The sequence below is a fragment of the Palaemon carinicauda genome, chromosome 17, assembly GCF_036898095.1.
Source record: "Palaemon carinicauda isolate YSFRI2023 chromosome 17, ASM3689809v2, whole genome shotgun sequence".
Taxonomy (NCBI): domain Eukaryota; kingdom Metazoa; phylum Arthropoda; class Malacostraca; order Decapoda; family Palaemonidae; genus Palaemon; species Palaemon carinicauda.
In genome coordinates this window covers 32,544,218-32,566,444 of record NC_090741.1, presented here as the reverse complement: position 1 = coordinate 32,566,444, position 22,227 = coordinate 32,544,218, and the positions used below count along the sequence as shown (strand labels likewise).

The 22,227-nt window shown below is 37.1% G+C and overlaps 2 long non-coding RNA genes across 2 annotated transcripts in view; both read left to right on the top strand.

The window, feature by feature from the left end:
• LOC137656650 (uncharacterized) overlaps positions 1-22,227 on the top strand; it is a 116,118-nt gene that overhangs the window by 92,157 nt on the left and 1,734 nt on the right. The window lies entirely within an intron of this gene.
• Positions 9,081-21,031, top strand: LOC137656651 (uncharacterized). The gene is made up of 3 exons (XR_011046998.1): positions 9,081-9,222; positions 19,178-19,313; positions 20,779-21,031. It is a non-coding gene; the product is annotated as an uncharacterized lncRNA (long non-coding RNA).

Here is a 22,227-nt window from a genome sequence, read left to right as displayed (position 1 = left end):
CTACGGTAAGCAGCTCTTTTAGGAGAAGGACACACTAAAATCAAACCATTGTTCTCTACTGTTAGGTAGGGCCATAGCCTCTATACCATGGCCTTCCACTGTCTTGGATCAGGGTTCTCTTGCTTGAAGGTACTCTCGGGCACACTATTCTATCTTATTTCTCTGCCTCTTGATTTGTTAAAGTTTTTATAGTTTATATAGGAAATATTAATTTCAATGCTGTTACTGCTCTTAGAATATTTTATTTTTCGTTGTTACCTTTCCTCACTGGGCTATTTTTCCTTGTTGGAGCCCTTGGGCTTATAGCATCCTTCTTTTCCAACTAGGGTTGTAGCTTAGGAAGTAATAATAATAATAATAATAATAATAATAATAATAATAATAATAATAATGATGACTAAGATCCCAAAGACCAACGCTACATATTTATGATCAGTGAAGTAGAACCAGGACGGCAAGAAATACCGGAAGATGAGTCAGTAGGTAGATCTATGGATTACCCAAACTCTACGGCAATCCTTAGCTCACAAGTACAATAACGTTGCTCAGAGGTGTAAAGACTACTCATGAGTGGCTGAGGCAAGGGACAGAGACATTTCCCTATCGAGCAGGACAATGCCCTAGAGACTGATCATATATATGATCAGCGACCAAGCCCTCTCTCCACCCATGCTTGAATCAAGGAGGGCCTGACGATGGCTGCTGATGACTCAGCAGATAGACCTATAGGTTCCACCCTCATCCTTAGCTCACAAGGATGGTGAGGATGCAGTGACCAAAGAAACTAACGAAACTAATGAAAACGATGGCACCAAAAAGCTAAGATAACCCAATTTAATCTATAAGATCCTTCCTCAATTTGTCTACAGCCATAATCCAACTTCTAGAATACTGTTCAATATCTAGCCCTATGACAAAAAATAGACCACTAGGAATTAGCTGCCTACATAGTATGACGCGATGTTTGGTATAGCCTGGGATTATGTGAATGCCAAGCATGCTGAAAATTATGACAAATTTTATATAACATGATTGTGCAGTATGCGAGTTGAATAGTGGTGCTAGAGATTAATATCAATATTAGGGAAAAGGTATTTTATAGATGTTAAGCTTTAACACCTATGGGGGTGGTTTGGGCATGCTCTTCGCACTACCCAAGAGAGACTAGTTCACCAAACGTTCAGCTGCCCTCCACAAGCCATTAGAAGTGTTGGAAGACCCAGGTCTACATGCCTGAGGACTGTGAAGCGTGAAGTAGGAGAGGATGAATGGAGAAGTATTGAATTGAAAGCTCACGATAGAGACGACTGGCGAAGTCTAACCGAGGCTCTTTGCGTCAAGAGGCGTAAGAGGAGATGAGGATGATGAGGAAGATAGTCCAATAGTTCAGGATAAGAGTTAACTGCTGAAGATCAAGCAGAAGAACAATGTCTAAAATAGGACAGGATGAATTAAGAAATTTTAAAAGTATTGTAGATGATCCAGCAGCCTTTAGTCGGCATTGGGTATTAGGATTAAATGTAAATTTAGAGAAATTCTATATCCAGAATACTTTTCTCAAAGATGAGCATCAATAATCAATAAAAATATTCTGTCAAACAATGTGTTGTAAAGAATTAATGAAAAATTGAAGACGTTTAGAGAGTATTTGAAAAAGAGGTCACTCCATTTGCCCCTCACAGAAAAGTTCGCCCATCGAATCACTAGGGTTGTGGTTACCTACTGTAAACGTCCCTGCCTGGATATCTGCCGGACTGAGGTTGAAGTCCCGCTCAAGCTCTATAGTTTCTTGTAGTGTCACCATCCTTGTGAGCTAAGGATGAGGGATTTGGGGGAGCCTATAGGTCTGCCTGCTGAATCATCAGCAGCCATTGCTTGGCCCTCCTTGGTCCTAGTTTAGGTAGAGAGGGACCTTGGGCATTGTCCTGTTTGCTAGGGCATTGTCGCTCTCCCTTGCCTCTGCTATTCATGATCGGCTTTCAAACCATTATACTCTGGATTGCTCTGCCAATGGGGAACAGTTGTAGCAGATGTTTGGCTATTATAGGAATGTGATCACTCACAAACTAAGCCATATATATATATATATATATATATATATATATATATATATATATATATATATATATATATATATATATATATATATGTGTGTGTCCCATGTCAACGGAACGAGTTTTTTTTTTCACTTTATTAAAAAAAGGTTCGTGAATACAGTGTGTACAGCCGATATCTTCAGGAGAGTACCTTGTCTACTGATCGCTCAAATGGTACTGACTAGTCTTCGCAAGCAAGATGCAATCTAGCTCTATTAACATGATGAATTGTTAGGTTTTGTTGAATTCTCCACTGTGATGGAAATATACTGTCAAACACATCACTTCATGATTCTTGGGTCATTACCCTTGACGTATAAAACACATGTTTTGCATACAAGGATTAAGATATATATATATATATATATATATATATATATATATATATATATATATATATATATATATATATATATATATATATATATATATATATATATACGCAGAATAACCTTGGCACACGTGAATAGAGGCCTTGAAGGGTCTTAACTTAACGAAGAAGACCCATCATTTCCCTACGGAGTACATCCAATTTACACCCATCGAATTCATCTCTCAGAATGACGTAAGAAAAGGGCTCTCCTTGCCGAGCCTCCCCGATTGCCCCCACCCCTCTCCCCCCTCCCCCCTCCCCCTCCCCTCGCCCTTCCCCTCCCCCCTGCCCCTCCTGTACATAATTTCGCATCATTTTTGGGGGGATGAAGCCGGGGCCTTATCCAGCCCAGAGGTGATTACGATTCGATTCTCAGATGACTCCGAGGAGATAGAATGGCGCACGCAAGAAGAAGATGATGAAGGAGAGGACGTAGAGGAAGAAGCAGAAGAAGAGGAGAAAGAACAAGAAAAATAAGAAGAAAAGAAAGAAAAGAAGAAGAAGAATAAGAAGAAGACAAAGAAGAAGAAGAAGACTAAAAAGAAGAAGAAGAAGAACAAGGAGTAGGTTTTCTATCTTAGGATGAATTTGACAACAATGAGAATTGGGGCATCGTTACGAGCGCTATACTTTGATAAGGCCTATCGGTTGCGTTTTAGCTTTTAATGAACTCGTACAAAAAATGTGATATTAGTTTTCCTTTTTTTTATATAAGGAAATGTATATTCCCATCTTAAGGTTTACGTTTGCGTGAATAATGGAAGATTAACCTATAACTTACGAGGTATCTCTTAACTTACAAGGATAAGCTGATTTCTAATATTGATCATTTATCATAATGTAGGCCTACATAGATGCTAATTACTTCCTCTTATTATGGATATTGTTTATGTATATAAATAAACACACAGAGAGACACACACACTTACACACATGTATATATATATATATATATATATATATATATATATATATATATATATATATATATGTATATATATATATATATATACATATATATATATATATATATATATATATATATATATATATATATATATATATATATATATATATATATATGTTATCATTATTGTTATTACTTGCTAAGCTACAACCATAGCTGGAAAAGCAGGATGCTAAAAGCCCAGGTGCTCCAATAGGGAAAATAGCTCAGTAAGGAAAGGAAACAAGGAAAAATGAAATATTCTAAGAAGAGCAACAAAATTAAAATGAATATCTCATATATAAACTATAAAAACTTCAACAAAACCAGAGGAAGAAAAATAAGATTTAATAGTGTGCCCGAGTGTGTGTATATATACATACATACACACACATATATATATATATATATATATATATATATATATATATATATATGTATATATATATATATATATATATATATATATATATATATATATATATATATATATATATGTTAGTCTCTATGTGAGTGACATGTTTCTATCTGGTGATAGCATGCATGTACGTACATCTATCTAATTTTTATTATGTAAGAATTCAAGCATCTGAATACATCTACTTACTTTTCGCTTATAGAATCTACGTCACCTACTCCTGAATTTTCCCACAGAAATTTGTATTTACCAGACAGGTATATAGAATCTCTAATTACATGACAGGTATATAGAGTCTCTAATTACATGACAGGTATATAGAATCTCTAATTACATGACAGGTATATAGAGTCTCTAATTACATGACAGGTATATAGAGTCTCTAATTGCATGACAGGTATATAGAGTCTCTAAATACATGACAGGTATATAGAGTCTCTAAATACATGACAGGTATATAGAGTCTCTAATTGCATGGCAGGTATATAGAGTCTCTAAATACATGACAGGTATATAGAATCTCTAATTACATGACAGGTATATAGAGTCTCTAATTACATGACAGGTATATAGAGTCTCTAATTACATGACAGGTATATAGAGTCTCTAACTAAATGACAGGTATATAGAGTCTCTAATTACATGACAGGTATATAGAATCTCTAATTACATTACAGGTTTATAGTCATATATAAACCAATTTAGACACTGATAGACTTTCATAAAAAAGAAATTATTCAATATCCATTTAAATAACAGCTATCTGAAAACAATAGATATGTGGAAGTGAGACGTTATAAAGTAATGTATATGGATAGACCTTTCAGCTTGCCAGTCATATATATCAAATGTAAAATGATAATCATGAAACTGTTTTCTTTTTCTTTACCTGTTAATGCATAGTACAATATGCCAGAGGGAAATCAAATTAATTGTAACTTTTCATATTTGCTACAATATGCTTGTGCTATCACAAATTTTCCTCATTATTATTATTATTATTATTATTATTGTTCATGTTTGCTTCGAAAATATATTTCTGTTGCTATCGAAATTACATTTTTGCATAATGTTGAATTAAATAGGAACAATAGTTAATTTCTCTTTCTCTCTCTCTCTCTCTCTCTCTCTCTCTCTCTCTCTCTCTCTCTCTCTCTCTCTCTCTCTCATACTTACTTATTCAAAATCAAATTTTCTGTTGATAAATGTCAAAAGCCCGACTTTATTCTCTCTCTCTCTCTCTCTCTCTCTCTCTCTCTCTCTCTCTCTCTCTCTCTCTCTCTCTCTCTCTCTCAAATGGTTTCTATTCGCAAATGAAATTTAATTAATCAAACATTAGTACAATCAGAAGAACACTAACAATACCAAGACCCATAAGGCTAATAACAGTATCAATAATCACAAAAAAGATAATACTGATTATATTAACAATAGTGTTAATTGATATTATTATTGTTTGTTCCTAAACGATTATTCTTGGTAGTGTGCAGGCTCCACAGAAAACAAATCGCGAATAGCTAACGGCATCATAAACAATCCCTTTCACCTTTCTTCCTGACCATAGAAAGGAAAACGGGTTCTTTTCAAACAGAAACGCAAATAACGAGAAGCGAAGATCTGTGGGAGAGAGGATAAAAATGATCGTCTGTCAAATGCTCCTTTGTCAAATGCTCCTCTGCCAAATTCTAATCTGTTAAGGGCTGCTTTTCTGGTCCCATACAGCAGGGGAACCCTAGTCTCTACAGGACCTCCAGTCATTTCATGATGTTTGTTCGAAAGCATTCAACTTGTCACACCGCATATGGCTTGTTTTTTGTTCGAGAATGCTTTGTAAATCAATAATGTAAATCTCTCTCTCTCTCTCTCTCTCTCTCTCTCTCTCTCTCTCTCTCTCTCTCTCTCTCTCTCTCATTAGAAAACAAATTTCATATCAGAAACAACGTTTGATCTACTAAAAGAAGTCCTTTTGGAACAACGATTCCCTCTGATGGTCATTCTTGTAACTAATCCTACTGTCACCTTCTATGTGAATTTTAATCTTTCTTAGCGTTAATACTAACGGTAAACTGGAAATATACTGTTTAGGCTATTTTATATGCATTTAATTAGGCCTGTGAATAAATGTCTATCACCTCTTAATGATTTTCCGAACATGATTTTTTGCTTCAGTCAAGAATTAATAGTGTTCTTTATCGACGACATGGGGATAGAATCGCGTTATTATTATGACATGTAAAAATTCAGAACCGCATAAGTGCTTGGAACATCCTCATAACGTCACATTCCAATCCTCTGATTGGTTATAACTCCCTCATCTGTGATTGGTTGTTGCCTTTGCCTACTATAGCTTCATAAACAAACAAAGAAACATCTAACATCGTAACCAAAACAGTCAATTATTCCTTCGAATAATTCACATTGTCCTTGAAATTTAACAAAATTTGAATTACAGTCATTCCCTATAGTTCCTTCACTATATAAGCTTGATAAAATGATAGCATTTATTTGAGTATCGAATATCAGCCACGAGTTACTCCATAATGCACTCAAACCAGCAAACAGAATTAATCAACCATTTAGACAAGATTTAAAGTTCATCCTACTCGGTATGACGTCACAAAGACACATTTTTTTCTTCGTAGAAATAATTATTTGGTAATTAAAATGTATCCTTCTGATAAATTGTGTTTTAAAACATCTTACAAGGAACTTTCAATATATATTTAAAGAAAATATATTTCATATTCCCTTAAAAGGAAAAAAATTTCAGGTCTATATCCCCCATAGCTGGAGCGTTTAAATACGATTTTATAGAAATTCTGGCAGGTTTCTCTTACAGCGACCCATAAGTCCCCAGAACTCTCTTTTGACGGGATAATACTGGCCTCTGATTGGCCAAATCTTCCTCAGCTGTGATTGGCTGTTTCTTTCAGTTACTACAGCTTCACATCATAGCCAGACCACAGGCAAGTATTCCTTTAAATATGACGTATTTATTTAACTTCAAGGAGATTCGATATTTATTTTGTACTGAATTAATAATCTTTTCAGGTTTATTCCAATAATAATTATTTTTTTAAGTTATAGATCTATCTAAAATATGTGTAGGTATTTTACCCTCACTCAGTTGAATTCATTCGAAAATACAATTGCATGACGTCACATACAAGCACCAATCACAGCAGAGGACGAATCAGCCAATGAAACAACAGATATTTCCCGCTAAACATGCATAAGACGAGACGGTACTGTGGTGTATGGGTTGCTGTTGGTCAAGAATCGAGTTTGATCTTATTACTAAATAGTTTTTGTTCCATAAAAGTTGCCATTTCTAAGTCGTAATTTACCTGAAATATGTATACCGTTGGTATTAAACGTTACAACAACATATTTCCTTTTAATGACAATGATTTGGTTAATGATCTGTTCAATTATATTATACTTGAAATATAACAGATACCACGTAGTTCTTTCATTATTATTAAACTCGATATGATAATAGTGTATATCCCATCTTACTCAATACTCATTCAAACCAAGCAAAGAGATGAATTAATCAGTCATTTAGAAAAGTTGCAAAATTCATCCTACTCATTATGACGTCACAGAGACGTATTTTCTCAATGTAGATTTTGTTAATCATGAAATTATCTTGCTTTCAAAATGTGTCATAAAAACATCTTATATATGTTTCTATATATTCTGAAGAATGTCTCTCTAATTTGCTTGAAATAAAAAGATCAGCCCCATTTCCCAGAGCTAGTAGCTAGAGCGTTTAAATACGATTAGATGGAAATTTAGGTAGGTTTTTCGAACAGCAACTCATAAGGCGCCGGAACTCTCTCGTGGCTGTAAATTCCAGTCTTCTGATTGGCTATATCTTCCTCAGCTGTGATTGGCGTCGCCTTCGCTTACTACAACCTTTTCTTTAAGAAACAAACACACACATATCTAACATCGTAGCCAGAATGAAGTCAAGTATTCCTTCGAATATGATGTATTTATTTAAGAATACAGTTCAAAAAGATCCATCATTTATTTATTACTCAATTACTAATAATTTTTAGTTTGTTTCCATGAAAATTTTATTTTTTCCATCATAATTTATCTGCAATAAGTATAGGGTTTTCACTCCTACCCTGTTAATTTCATTCATAAAAATACGATTGCATGACGTCACTTACAACCACCAATCAGAGCTGAGAAAGAATCAACCAATGAGACGCCAGATATTTCCCACTAAAAATGTATAAGGTGAGAGAGTTCCTCTGACGTATGGGCTGTTGTTAGCGAGCGAGTTAAATTTACGGGAGGGATTTTGCTCAAACGCTCTACCTAAAAGGGTTTTGGTTCCTCTGGTTGGTTATATGAGCTGCTGATTATGGATGAGTTAAATTCAAGTGATGCATTTCATTCCAACGTTCTTGTTAAGTTTTAATTAATTTTATACATACAACGATGATATTTAAGTAGCTTGAGGAGACTATTTTCTTATATGTTTTCGATATCCTTTAAATGTTTATTAATTACAGACTTTCCCTTTTGTAATCACACTTATCTTTTCTCATAGGAGTGATAATCGCATATAAAATGATTTTCATGTAATTTTATTGTCATCAGAATGTCTATCATAAGCATTATCATTACCATTTTGAATATTTTTTGAAGTTTAGAATTTTAAGTTCATATTCATTGATTTTTACAACAAAAGTTAATTTGCTGAAAAATGCCAAAATTCACTCATAAATTTAGTCAGTCATGTTTCTGGAATAAATTGCAAATCACATTAATGAATTTCATGCTAAGCAATAATCGTTTTCAAAGGAAGAACGGTGAATTCAGAATGAGGAAACCACAAGTAAAATAAAGAATAAAATAATGACAGTGAGCTGGAATAATGGGAAGTTATAAATTTATCATGTCCCATTCTCTGTTCTAAACACGACCTACTCTAATAACTAATTCAGTTCTCGAATGTTAATTACACATGGATGGCAATAAGCATATTGAAATTTATTCAGGACTCAGTTTTTTTTCTAGTAATTCTTAAGATCCCTTATGCTTTTCAATTTAAGGTCCTCATACTTTTCAACTTAAGGTCCTTATACTTTTCAAACTTGTCGACAGATGGCGGGGTAAATGTCTGGTGACGTAAATGGTGAGCTCAACAGTCTGCCTGAAGAGTCCTTGTCTGTCAGCCAATCACGAGTCTTGTTTTCGGTTCTCTTCGTAAAAAATTATATGTTCGTCCATGATTGGTTGAAAGCTGCTAAATACATGATAGAAAACTGTGCCCAAAACCGATCTTAAGGATCCAAATGAGACGTCACAGTTTCGTTGTTAAATGGTATTGTGTTAAGTGCTGCAAGAACATTTCTCTACTGTTTTTGTAGGTATTTTGGGTTTTTAATTTAGTTATGGATAGTTATAAAGGTGCATATTTAAGACATATATTACCAATTGTGATCCTGTTTTTACTTTAAATAAATACAGCTACTAAATAAGTAAGGCTGATGGCATGCAGAATCGATAAGGTCTTATTACTACTATACGAAATTAGGAACCATTAATTTTAATCTATAACTTTGGCGTAACTGGTTAATTGGAACTATCTTTTTTTCTAAAAAAAGAAAGTGGGTTATATCCATAATTGTGGAAGTTTCACTAAATCCTATAGATTGAAATTCAGGAATTAACGATACTTCCAATCTTGCTTGACAGATTTTTAAAACTTGTGAAATAAGTTTACTGTTCTATTGATTATCGCTATCACGTTCTGAAGTCTTAATGTGAATGAAGAAACTCCCTCCACCCTGTTATAAAGCAAGGGCGAGCCAAATCAGGCCAGGGCAAACCCTTAACAATTTCTTAACTAAAACAGCCAGCTGTGACATAGAAATGGGATCTAAATGTTATATATGCGCCCTATTGGCTTTTTTTCAAAATAATTCACTGAATTTATATTCATAATGATGGATAGATGCAACTTTGATAAAAAAAAGAAAAAAATGGATACAAAACCTTATGACTAATAGCAAGGATTTGCGGTACCCTTTTTTTTCGTGTTAATTGGAAACTATAACTGTGTAACTTCAAATTAAACTACGGAATTTGGCAAGATTCCAATACAACGTATTAAGCAAAGCGAACTGTTCTTAAAGCTCAATGTTTCAGGGGACAGGTGAATTGTCTAAAACTTCATTTGAAAGGAAAACTGGTTTTAATTTATTCAGCCGTAGTTTGAGATTGTCTATTGCTGTTAGTCTCCGTCGAACCAGTCTGTTTTTGCTACAGTGCTTAATGATGGAGTTTGTAAATTTGGGTTCTAAGTTTAAATGGGTTGAATTTTCTATAGCTGGTAAGTAGGCCTAACTGTAGGCTAAAACAGTTTTTTCGACAGTTCAGATTTAAGTTAAACTTTTATTCATAGGCCTGGTCTTATTTGTTTGAGGTTAATTTAAAATTAAATCTCCCCGAGAGGAAAAAATTTCCCTCTTAAGCAATGTATGTACCTTTTGTAATATGGTCTTAGCCACCTTATCTTTAAAAGTTGAGGCCACACTAATAGCAGCAGCAGCAGCAATATGGTGTTATTGTTTAAAATAAAAATGAACAGAGCATTAGACTGCGGGATTTTAGTATGTAAATTATTAGGTGTCTTGTTAAAACTAGGAAATCCAGACCGAGAATGAAGCTAAAAGATCTGGTTGAGCAAAGAATCTTATGTTACGTAGGTTTAATTATAGAATACAATATTTGCTAGGATATTGTCACTTGCATTATTGAATAGATCTTTTCAAATTAATTTTTAATCCCATATACTACTAGCGGAAACCTCTATTAACGAAGTTACAGGTTTTAGTAAAGTTCCTTGTTTGAACAGAATAATGGGCCCAATATTTTACATTCTAAACCTCTTCGTTATTTATATTAATTATTGGAATATGCAATGCAATTGCAGCTTTTTTTATGTTGATAATGAAATGGTTGGGTAAGTAAGGTGATTTTAGATAATGGGAAATTGGAAGGAAAGCCTTGTTTGAACAGAGGTTGGAGTGGGAAGCTAAAACTCACTCCTTTGAATGTGTATTCACTTTTTTTTTTCCTTTTTCCTTTTATCATGGATAATTAATGCCGAAATCTAGATTACGGCGAATATTTTCCACAATCCAGAAAAGAGGATCAATGAAACGTTTAATTGCGAGTAAGTGAGCTATGACGAGTAAAAAACATTAATCTCCAGTGTTTTGTTAGCGTTTCATTACCATTACAGAACTCGGTTTTTGGTTACAGCACCTTCATTACGATGAATTTTTTTTATAACAGACAATTAGACTTGTAGGTGGTAGGCTACTCTTATATTGTAAGGTGTTTTGAATGCAATAGATGACGGTACCTAGGACAAAGCCATAGCTTTCAGTTGAGATAGTTGACCCACCATCACTAAAATCATTATGAAAACCATTCAAGCACCACAAAATACAAAGTCATACTGTATTTTCTACTAAGTTTATTACACTGTTCTATAATTTTACTGTTACTTTGGTGGTTAATAGGATTTGCAAAGCAAAATTGAAGAACATTTGAAATTAAATTCATTACATTAGTCATTCAACTGTTCATTTTGAGAGCTTATTACATCTTTCATTGAGGGTATAAGAATTCATTCTTAGTTTTAGGAAAGGTTTCATCCACACAAGACATGGATAGTTGCATATTTACCTTCATGGGATCCTCAGCTTCAGTTTAACATTGATGGAAATATTTGTACTAGTAGGCTATTAAGGTATGTTATTAGTTGGGTTACTTATATTTGTGCTAAGAAATGTTAAAATCCAGATTTTGAAGTTTTGCTGGATTAGTGAAATAGGGCCTTAATTTTTGACCTTGTAGCAAAGTACCGGTAGCAGTCTCCTTAGCTGGGGGTTTGTCTTTGGAGCATTCTTTTGATATCTTGTTATCTTTTTAGACTAGTGTTATCTTTCTCTCATCGCATTCCAGCCTCTTGTCTTGTTGCAATTGCTGGGTATGAAAATTAACTCGAACATCCCAGCTTTCATTGGGCTTTATGGCCCAAATTTATAAATAGTCCAAGTAATTAAGGTAATTTTTTCCCACGGTAGACCTGCTATATGGTAGTTTAATTTATGCTAAAATTTGAATCTAAACCAGATAGTTTATTTCCAAATAGCTTGCATACATTGAAGCAGCAGAGTAGTTACTCTTTTGAGGGCCTAGTGTGTACTCTGAACCAATTTACTGATAGTCTTAACTGTGGCTATTGGATGTTTAGTAAATTTTGCCCTCTTCATTTTGGGAGTAATGAGTGACCAGTTCTAACTTGAAATCTTTGTACTTTGCGAGAAAAAGCTCCATTATTTTGTAAGTAATGTAAAGTAACTTTTTTAATATTGATCTATTTTTTTACTTATACTGTATATATATTGAATGTTATTGAATGCTAAATCAAAATTTTTTTAATGCTTAATTAAAAAGCTGCCATTGTATTTGTTACGCGTAATACAAACCACCCTTTAAGTAGTTGATTCTAGTTTGTTTGGGCTAAAAGCACAAACATGATTTTGTGAAGTGCCCCTTAAAGGAATTTTAAATTTTTCGTTCAGTACATGCATAATTCAGTATTAGCTGAACGCCAGGATTTGCAATGCTTGCTTACCAGAATGCATGAAATATCACAAGGTTGGGCTCAAGGTAAACAGAAGAGATGATGGTTAGGAGAAAGGATTTTGGTAGATACATTTAAAATACTTAGGAACCATTTCTAATACTGTACAGGGTATTTAGAATTTAATTTTTATGAAAAATAGAAAATAGAAAATCAGACAATAGCTATGTTAAGTAAAATTTGGAAATCAAATTGCCTGAAATTACATGTAAAAATCAACTGCAGGTATATTGTATGTTTAGTGAGATCGGTGTTATTGTATGGACATGTCATAGTATGACAAACAATCTCCAACAGATTTAGAAGATTTGAGGGCAAAGCCTTAAAAGAATATTGGGTGTTATTTGGCAGGACAGGATTATTGGGTGTTATTTGGCAGGACAGGATTATTGGGTGTTATTTGGCACAGGATTATTGATTACCAGAGTTAGAAATGAAACTGATTACCAGAGTACATTACCATATGTGGATGAGATAATGCTGAGGGGTAGATGGAGATGGGTTTGGGCATGGTCTTCGCACTCCTCAAGAGATTACTGTAGTTCATTAAATGTTTAGTTAGGCTCCAAGGCACTGGAATGATTTGAGACCCAGGCCTATATGGCTCAGAACCATAAATCATGTCAGAAATGATGAATGGAGAATTATTGGATTAAAACTTCAAGATACAGGCAAAATCTAATAGAGGCTCTTTGTGTTAATAGGCGTATGTAGATTGGTGATGAAATGCTGGCAATTAATTATGAAAGTCAAGGCACCCGTACGTGCGAGGATGGACTTTTCCATTTGGTTGTTGAACCGGATGTATAGATCACTCTGTGCTTCTTGCTAGGGGCATGATTGTTAACAATCATCCCAGCATGCCGAGTGTAGGTTGCGGCTGCCTAGGCAGTGTCAGGCATATGTTTTGAGGAGGAGAGCTTTGCTGCTTCTGCTCATTGGGTGTGTCTGCTACTGCCACACTTGTGCTTAAATCCCTTGCTCGATTGCCAGGGAGTATGCGTCGGGAGCAAGGAGTCTTTAGAGCTACGTTGTTTGTCTTTCAAGTTCTGGTCGTAGTTCCCCCAATTTTCATCTTACCCAATCAGAGGATGGATGCTCTTCTGTTTCTGTATACTGCTAATGAGTGTGATCTAAGAAAGGTTTGGGCCTTCGTAGGTTTTTTAGTCAGGCTCCCCAGTGCCAGTGTTTTCTTTGTGAGGCAAGTGGTGAAAGGCGTGGTCAGCAGGTCTTCAGTGTCTGTGACTCCTGTGGTGTCTGCAGTTGTTCCCCCTCCCTGACTGTAGGGTGGGCCCAGGGATGAAAGGACTTGTTGCCCTGGTGGTAGGGGGGGGGCAGTTTGGGGTTGTTCCCCGTGCATCTCCCCTGACTGTCACCTCTTTGCCCTTTTGTCTATTATCCCTATGGAATTACCCTGCCACTTATACCTGGGAGTCTGGAGCTTTTTCTCCCCTGTGAGTGTGCCCCTGTGTTAGTTTGACTTTACTTTGTACACAATTCTTGTAAGTAGTAGAGGAAGAAGTTGAAGTCCCCATTGGGAGGAAGCCATGGGCCAGTATTTCGGTCCTCCAGGGCAGACACAGGGCCATGGCAGTGTCATGGCTCTGCTTTGGCACCCCCTGGTCCAGGGCCTGGGTCCCCAGCTACCTGGTGACCAGGTTGACTGATTTTCCATCTTTCAGCAACCCCTGTGCTGATGCACTGAGCCAGAGTTGAGACTCCATATCATGGCCCAGAACTTCTTCCTTCCCCCTCCCAAGGTGTGGCTTGGGTTCTTGGGACTGATGTTGGCTCAGTGTTTCAGCAACCCACCATCCCCATGGCCAATGTATGGGGTTGATCAAAGCACTCTGGCCACTGCTCATCAGGATTGTGGCTCTAGTCTCCCAGGTAGCTGGGTGGGACTGAGGTACTGCTCAGTGTTATGACCCCCTAGAACCAGTGCACAGGACTAAGGCTATGACCCTGTCACTTAACCTCTAGGGCTGCCCTCTGGTGTCTTGGATTGAGTTTCCAGTTATTACAGTAGACAGGTGGGCCAGGGTTTACGGCACCATGCACTTTTTGCCCCGTGATTGGAGCTTCAGTATTCTACATCTAACTGCCCCTCCCTCAACCCGCAATACTTTGGTAGTGCGCTGAGAGGATGGCACTATTTGAGGCTATCATTATGAATTTGTGTGAAGTGGAAGACAGTTGGTGGTGGAGGGATAATCTTCCAGTGCTTGATGGACAGTACCTCCATCCCGTCTGACTGTCCATCTCTTCCCTCTGTCCCATCCAGCAGAGGGGAGAGTTAAGTGCAGTACTGTACTCTTCCAGTCTGTGCCAGTGATCATATCTGGGCCGTATTCAGTCCCAAATTATGTTGTCGATAATGTCCTTGGGCCCAAACAATCATATTCTTTGGAAAATCAGCAGAGGCATAGAGCAGAGCCTTGGGTATTGGGAGTTCTTCAGGACTGTGACTTGCTACCACCTTCAGCTATTTGGCTCCCCCATTTCTCATTTTCCAATATACAGTAGTACCTATCCATTCTTCCAACGTTGCTTCAAGTCATGGCTTTGCAAACTGAGGTAGGAGGGTTGTTAGAGAGGAGCACACTGGAAGTCATCAGATGAATCTCCGGGGTTGTAAAGTAGGGGGCTGAAGGCTGGTCATAGACCTTGCCACGGAACAAGTTTTTGGGTGAAACTAAATTCAGGATGGATCTCTGCCAAGTATCATCAGATAGGAAGACCACATGGTGTCAGTGGATCTGAAGGACACACTTTTAAGTATCCATGCATCAGTCCATTAGAAAGCGCCTCCCTTCTTCCTCTGTTACTGTTAGAATGTACCAGTTTAGGACTGCTCTGGACTGTGTACTCCTTTTCAGGTATTCATTCAGAAGTTCACCTTGGTATTAGCTTGGGCCCACTAGCAAGGGATATATGGATATGGATGTATCTCAGGTGGCTGATCCTGGCAGGCTCCATAGGGTAGATGCTACAGGATAGTTACTTTTCTCTTTTCCCATTGTCTGGGAGTGTGACAATAGAGGTTGAATTACTTGGGCATGCTGATAAACATTACAGCAGCGAGTGTCTATCAGTTAGACAATCACATCGGCAAGCCCAAGGAGGTAGCATGTCTTCAGTTACACAACTGTTAGCTCTGCATTGGCAGAATCTTGCCTGTTGCCTTTCCTCACTAGAGAAGCTCGTTCAAGTGGACGTCTTTACCAGAGATCTCTTCACTACTGTTTGAAGAATTACTAGTCACTCCAGGGATCTCCCGTCCCTCCCCATGCCAGCTGAACGGGAAGTTTGGGTTGATCTTAATCTGTTGGTTGAACTATGAACCCTCACGCGAGTCTCGATCTTTTCTCTGGACATGCACTTATGCTCAGATGCATCGAAAGAGGGGAGGGGTGTATGTCTAACAGATTTTGTCTTCTCGGATGTGGTTAGAAGTATTATCTACTCTTCATTGTCCTGAGGCTAGCAGCCTCTCTAGCATTGAAAGAATGTTTAGGATGCATATGGTGGCTTGTTGCTATGATATTACTATACAGTAGTGGCTTACGCTAAACTCCAAGCTGAAGAAGTCGATGCATTTTGGGATCGCATTCCGTGCTGTAGAGTTGTCAACCAAATACAGTCTGGGTAATAGTACTTGACTAGGAGACGCTTGGTTGGAAGGCAGTTGTAGGGTCAGTGATCCCTTCATCCAGTTTAATGTAAAAGCTGCTGGTTTGTGGTGTTCTCGGGATTGACTTGTTCGCAACATGGCTGAACATTAAGCTCTTTACTAGTCCAGTCCAATCCCATGGACCATGTTCGAAGTCTCCAATACCCATGAGATCCCATGGACGGTTGCCCCCCAGTCTCAGTTCTACCCTGTTCTATCTGCTAATCTACCATGTAGAATCACACGGAGTTTGATTGATCCTGGTGGCAATCAGATGACCATGCTGAATGGTATCCCATTCTCTCTTGAGATCCCGAGAGAATTCCCTTGGACCTCACTCTTCCAAGGAAAACGGGCCATTCTCTATTAATATCAAAGAAGGGATTCTAAACTAGTCAGATTATCTCTAGAAGAGATCATAGGTTTCCTCATCTTTCTTGTCAAGAAAAGCTTCTGTCACTGCTGTCTGCTGTCAAGGCTACTGCTCAGACTTGAGCATGATCTCCTGGCTTACGGGGATAGACCTCTCCTCATAAGAGTTGCCTATGTGCGTGAGCAGCTTCGAACAATCTTAATGACCTTGGTATCTCTGGTACCAGAGTGGAATATGCCCCTTGTTCTCAAGGCTTTCACTCTTACTCATCCAAGCCTTTGGGAAGGCCTCGGTCAAGGTTCTGACTTGCTAGACACTGCTGCCTTAATTTCAGCGAAGTGTTGAGGAGAGTTACTTAATCTCATGGCCTTAATCTTCCATGCTGAGGTGTGGGTGGAGCTCCTTAGTTTAGTCCTAGGGCACAAGGCCAAACTCTGCACCTGCTGGGACATGACTTCAGATTGTGCCCTTCTCCATCCCCCCTCTACGTGAAGTCTAGTGGCATGGAGAACAGGATGCTTTTGTCCCGTGAGGCCTCTATGGTGCTATATAAAGATGACCTGACACCTCTGACTCGAGTGTCTGTGACCCTTACTTAGCATAGGCAAAACTAAGGAAGATGTCAGAATACTCTTTTCAGACTGTGTAGATCCATAATATGTATGCCTTCATTGATGGGTGGATAGTTACCAGGCAGGATTAAAACTCATGAAGTCAGCGGCTAGGCCCTACTCTTGCTTTCAAGAGGAATCTTGCAGTCTACCAAGCTTTGAAGGTTGTGGCGTTTGCACTAGACCACCGTGAATTTAATCTACAGGAGAATTTGCAAGCTCCTTGATACCTTTGCACATGGTCTGTGGTGGCTTATAGTGTAGCCAGTCCAGCATCCATGTGGGATACGTATCTTGTTGATGGTAATGGAAAGATGTTAGTGTAGAATGAGGGTGCCTCTCTCAGGGATGAAGCAGTCTCAGCATTAATTGGATCTGACTTGATTCTTGTAAATTCTACTACTGAGCACAGATCTTTAGAACCTAGAGTTTTCACCCATCCTCCTTAGAGGGGCAGAATGGAATATATACCAACTCTAATCATCGTAAGTCAGGTGTGTTATTCCAGGCTGCATCTCTGATGGTTAACCATACTGTACTGATCTTCTTTGGCCGTATCGGCTTATTCATCCCAATGATAGATGGATAGATTGCTGGAGTCCTCTTCTTAGCTCCTGTACGAGACCAGGTAGATTAACATTTCCAGCAAAAAAGAACCTACCTGTCACTTTTTTGAGAGATTTAACGGCCATCCAGGTCGGCTGAAAACATTCCTGACGTTTGATTTTTTGGATAATCACATGGTGGTCTTAGTTAATGAATTCTCTTAATGTAGGGTAAGTCTTAAAGCTTGCGATAGGTGGGATTTTCCATTTTCTAAAATGCTATCCTGAAATTAAGTTTCAAGTTGGTTTTAGTCTTGAAATAGTTACAATGTGGATAATAATAAAAAATTAAATTACCTTGGAATTAGTGTGTTCACTTTTCCAATGCAAAAGACTTGATTGTTGCAAAGCCTTTGCTGTGGGGAAAAATTGCCTATCCTAAACTTTACTGCAAAGGTTAGTTTTAAATTGTAAAAGATCCAAATACTATGATGGGCAAGTTACTTAGCAGCTACTTCCTTTCTCTTAAAATTTCTAACTTCCTCCCCAAAGGAGGGGGAGGATAGTGGAATATATATCCACCCATTGATAAAATATTTCATTCCAAACTTTTACCCCTCTTGAATGGTTTCTTCATTTGACGAAAGTACATGTCTCCATGTACAGGCCATCCCCTATCAGTCTACTCATCCCAATGAATGACCTGGGGTTTCTGGAGTTACTGCTTTGTTACCATAAGGGACCAAAGATTTGGATACCTCCACGAAGAAAGTGAGCTATATAATTTGGTTGTAAGGTTACTTCCAACCCACCAAGCACTCGTTAAAGGATGTTGGTTTGTATGTCTCATAGGAACAAAGCAATTCTTTAATATTTTTAAACTTTCCCCCCTCAACCACTCCTGTGGGCAGAAAAATCCAAAGTTGAAGCTTTCAGACTGGAGAGGGGTGACTTCTCGCCTGCATCCTCCACCAATAGCTTAATGAATTTTTTAACCATAAATATTACTCCAGCTTACGCTGAAACAATCTCCCTATCAAAGGACTAGGATTTGTATAGGTAGGAAAATAGAATTGTTGCAATTTAATATTTTACATGTAGACTAAGCCTTTTGTAAATATTTTGAAAAGATCTTTATCATTGTATTTTACATTGTCCTGAAAATTAACTCCAAATAGTTTAGCTCAGATGCACAATTCCTAATGATGCAACGGTAAATTCTGTTTGCTTTAACCACTTTTTTCTGGAATTTAAATTTTTATTAAAGCAAATCTACCTTAATATGGTATCATTGGTTACAATTTGAATTGGTTCATTGCTCTTTAAGTTTAGAAAAATTCTTAAATTTCTACTTGGAATGCTCTATATGTAGACTTAAAAAATGTATGTACAGTATCCAAAATTTGAAAGCACAAGGCCATTTGTGATTTGAGGAAGTTTTTCTTTATTTCTACAGGTGTGGTTTTGTGAAGGGTTGTCATTTCAACATCATGCTTTAAGTGCAGATGATGCTTCTTCAGGGGGATTTACAGCATGGAGGGTTCAGGGAAGAAAGGTGTAGAATTATAAGTTGTGACAGTTGCCAATTGTACGCAAGTGCCTTTTTAAATTGATTTCAGATTGTTCCTACATGAACTGCAAACCATCATAATTAAATAGGCAGATTGTTTTAGCTAGAGCTGGAGACAATAGTTAGAATTGAGTGGTTAACCACTGGTGGTGTGGTGGACGAGAAGCTCCACTCCCTCCATCAGTCTGAAAGTCTTATTAATTGTTTTGGCCACTGACTAATATTTATGCAGTGTCAGCTCCTGAAATCACCTATTTTATTTTTCTTTGTATGAAGTGAATCCTGGTTAAGTGGAAAGTTAGTTGAGCAGATTTGTACTTGGTAGAAAGGGTAGACATTGCAACCTGTTTGAGTAAACCAGCTATAGATACTCCCTCTGTGATTCTGGTAAGGGTAATGATTATTTGCAATAATCTTCATACAGAGATTTTGTATAGAGGCTGTGTGGTGGCAGGCATATTCCCTGAGGGGGTAGAAGTGAAGTAAACCTTTGCTGGTGTCTATTGGCAATGCCCAAGAAGACTTATCTTTTGCTGCTTTGGTCTCCTCGGTGGATCTGTTGCTACTGCCCATGCATATGCCCCTGACTCGGTCCCTGGTAGTATGCACCAGGAGTATGGTCAAAATTAGAAATGTTTGAACATAAACACCCTGGAAAGGCACGCAACCTTTCTTGCTCTGCACATATTCAAAGGAATTTTGAAGAGGCATTCATTGGTGTTAATGGGTGACAATGCAGTAATTGCCAAGGCAACAAGGATGCATGCACTGTCTCAAGCCTTCTGCAAGCTTAATGAAGCAGATTTACATCTGGGTGGAAGTCCACTCCATAGAATTGTCATTCAGGTCATTACCACATTACATATCTTTAGCTTGCAGTAACCATGCCAGATGATCTGTAGCCTGATTAAAATTGAATTAAGTGAACTATAAGCACACTGTTGACAGGGTCAGTGGTCTCTGCATTCCTGCATGGTGAAGAAGCTTTTGCTATGGCACTACCTAAGACTAGAGAACAATGGTTTGATTTTGGAGTGTCCATTCCGGCTCCAGTGAAGACATGTTCCCTATTTTAAAGAACAATGGTTTGTACAGCTAGGAAAATACTTTAAATTTAGTGTTGAGTACTATAAATTTAGCTTATAAGACTGAACTTAAGTAGTTGTATTATGTAAAAAGTGTTGTGGACTAAAGTTGGAATCTGGGAAAAACCTTGTTAATTTTTCAAATGGTGACTAGAAAAATGTTTGGCTTTTATTTATGTGTAATCTTTGTCTACAATAAGCTAGTTTAGACTAACATTAGTATTGTCCTAGGTAGACTTGGTTTAGTGTAGTTTATACTATAGGTTTTTCTTTCTTTTTTAGATTCATCGACTTATTTTCCAGCTGAGTTATTTACTTTGATACAGAACAGATTGTATAGATATGTTCAAATTAGATCTGAATGGGCCAAGATGAAAAAAATTAACTGACACTTTCTTTCAGATACCAAACCTGCAGTCAAGAGGAATTTCAAAGTTTTGAATAGCTCACTGCTGCTGCTGCTATAGTGGGGCACATGGGATCAACATAGCACTAATGTAAAGTTTTAATCTACTGAATGGTTATTCAGGTAATGGGAGTGAACTAATCAAATGGTAACTGAAGATGGCGCCTAGACTTCGCTGTTATATGAAGTAAGAATTTTGTATTTTAAAACTGGCTTTGGGATAGTTTATTAAAATTATAGAACTTGTAATTATGGCTTATTTTTCTTTGACCTTTTATGTATGGAAATGCTGCATAGTGGGTTAAAAGTTGTGGTGGCAGTTATGAAATTGCTATTGAAATAAAGTAACCTTGATATATTTGAAATAGTATTTGTAGTATTGATCTACCAATGAAATTAGGTAGGATACCATTATTTTCTTTCTAATTAAAAGTATTTTTAGATGGTAATTAGCAATCAAAGAAAATTTAGACTAATCTTGTTTACTAAACTTTAGGGTGCCACTTTTTTCTCCAAAATTGTTCTAGAAATAACAAATAACCACCCTCCATTTGAAGAGAATTCACTGGTTTGCACATGTAATACTGCGTATGGATGGAAGAATTAGAGATGTATCTATAGAATACTTAAAAAGAAAAATGTTCTCTTAGGTAGAGGTGTCATAAGTTGGCCAAAAGATCCCCATATTGCAAATTTTTATGTTATGCAAAAAGTTGAATGCATCACTAGCATGATTTATAAAATCTCAATCATGGAAATCTATTATGAAAATCTTTCTAGTTAAAGCCATTTAATGGTACAGTATAGCTATGTATACAAAGCTTTCATGCAGATATAAGGTATACTGTGTCCTCACGTGACCATAAATCTAGGTACAGTAATGTCCCGAGAATGTAAAATAATCTTGGGTGGCAAGAATGATCAGCAAAGTCTGCACAGAAAGTGAGCAGTTACATATCTGGCAAGCAGCTCTAGCTTAGTACTATGATCCATTTACTACTACACTGGGCAAAGATTGACAGGTTAAGTTTAACACCTGTCTACATGTAGGTAGCCTACTCAATTTTGTCAATCTTTGAGTTCGATTTATTTAGCAGCTTCCAGTTCAGGGCAGTATGAAATCAGTCAGGGTGAGTAGCAATATCAAAATGATACGATGCAAGTGTAATTGCAAAGCAATGAATAATGCAAGGGAAACCCGTATAAAGCACTGTATCTATATTGCATTACCTGGAAGAATCCTAAAAATCACTTTGGACCAATTATGCAAATGTACCAAAACACCATTGTATTTTCAATAGCTGTTAGAATACGATACACCTTTGCAGAAAAGATAGAGAATACGATACACCTTTGCAGAAAAGATGGACTTTGCTAAAGTGAGGTAACCATAAATAACATTTGTGAAGGACAAAACCAAAACCGCTAAGTTGCGACGTCATGTA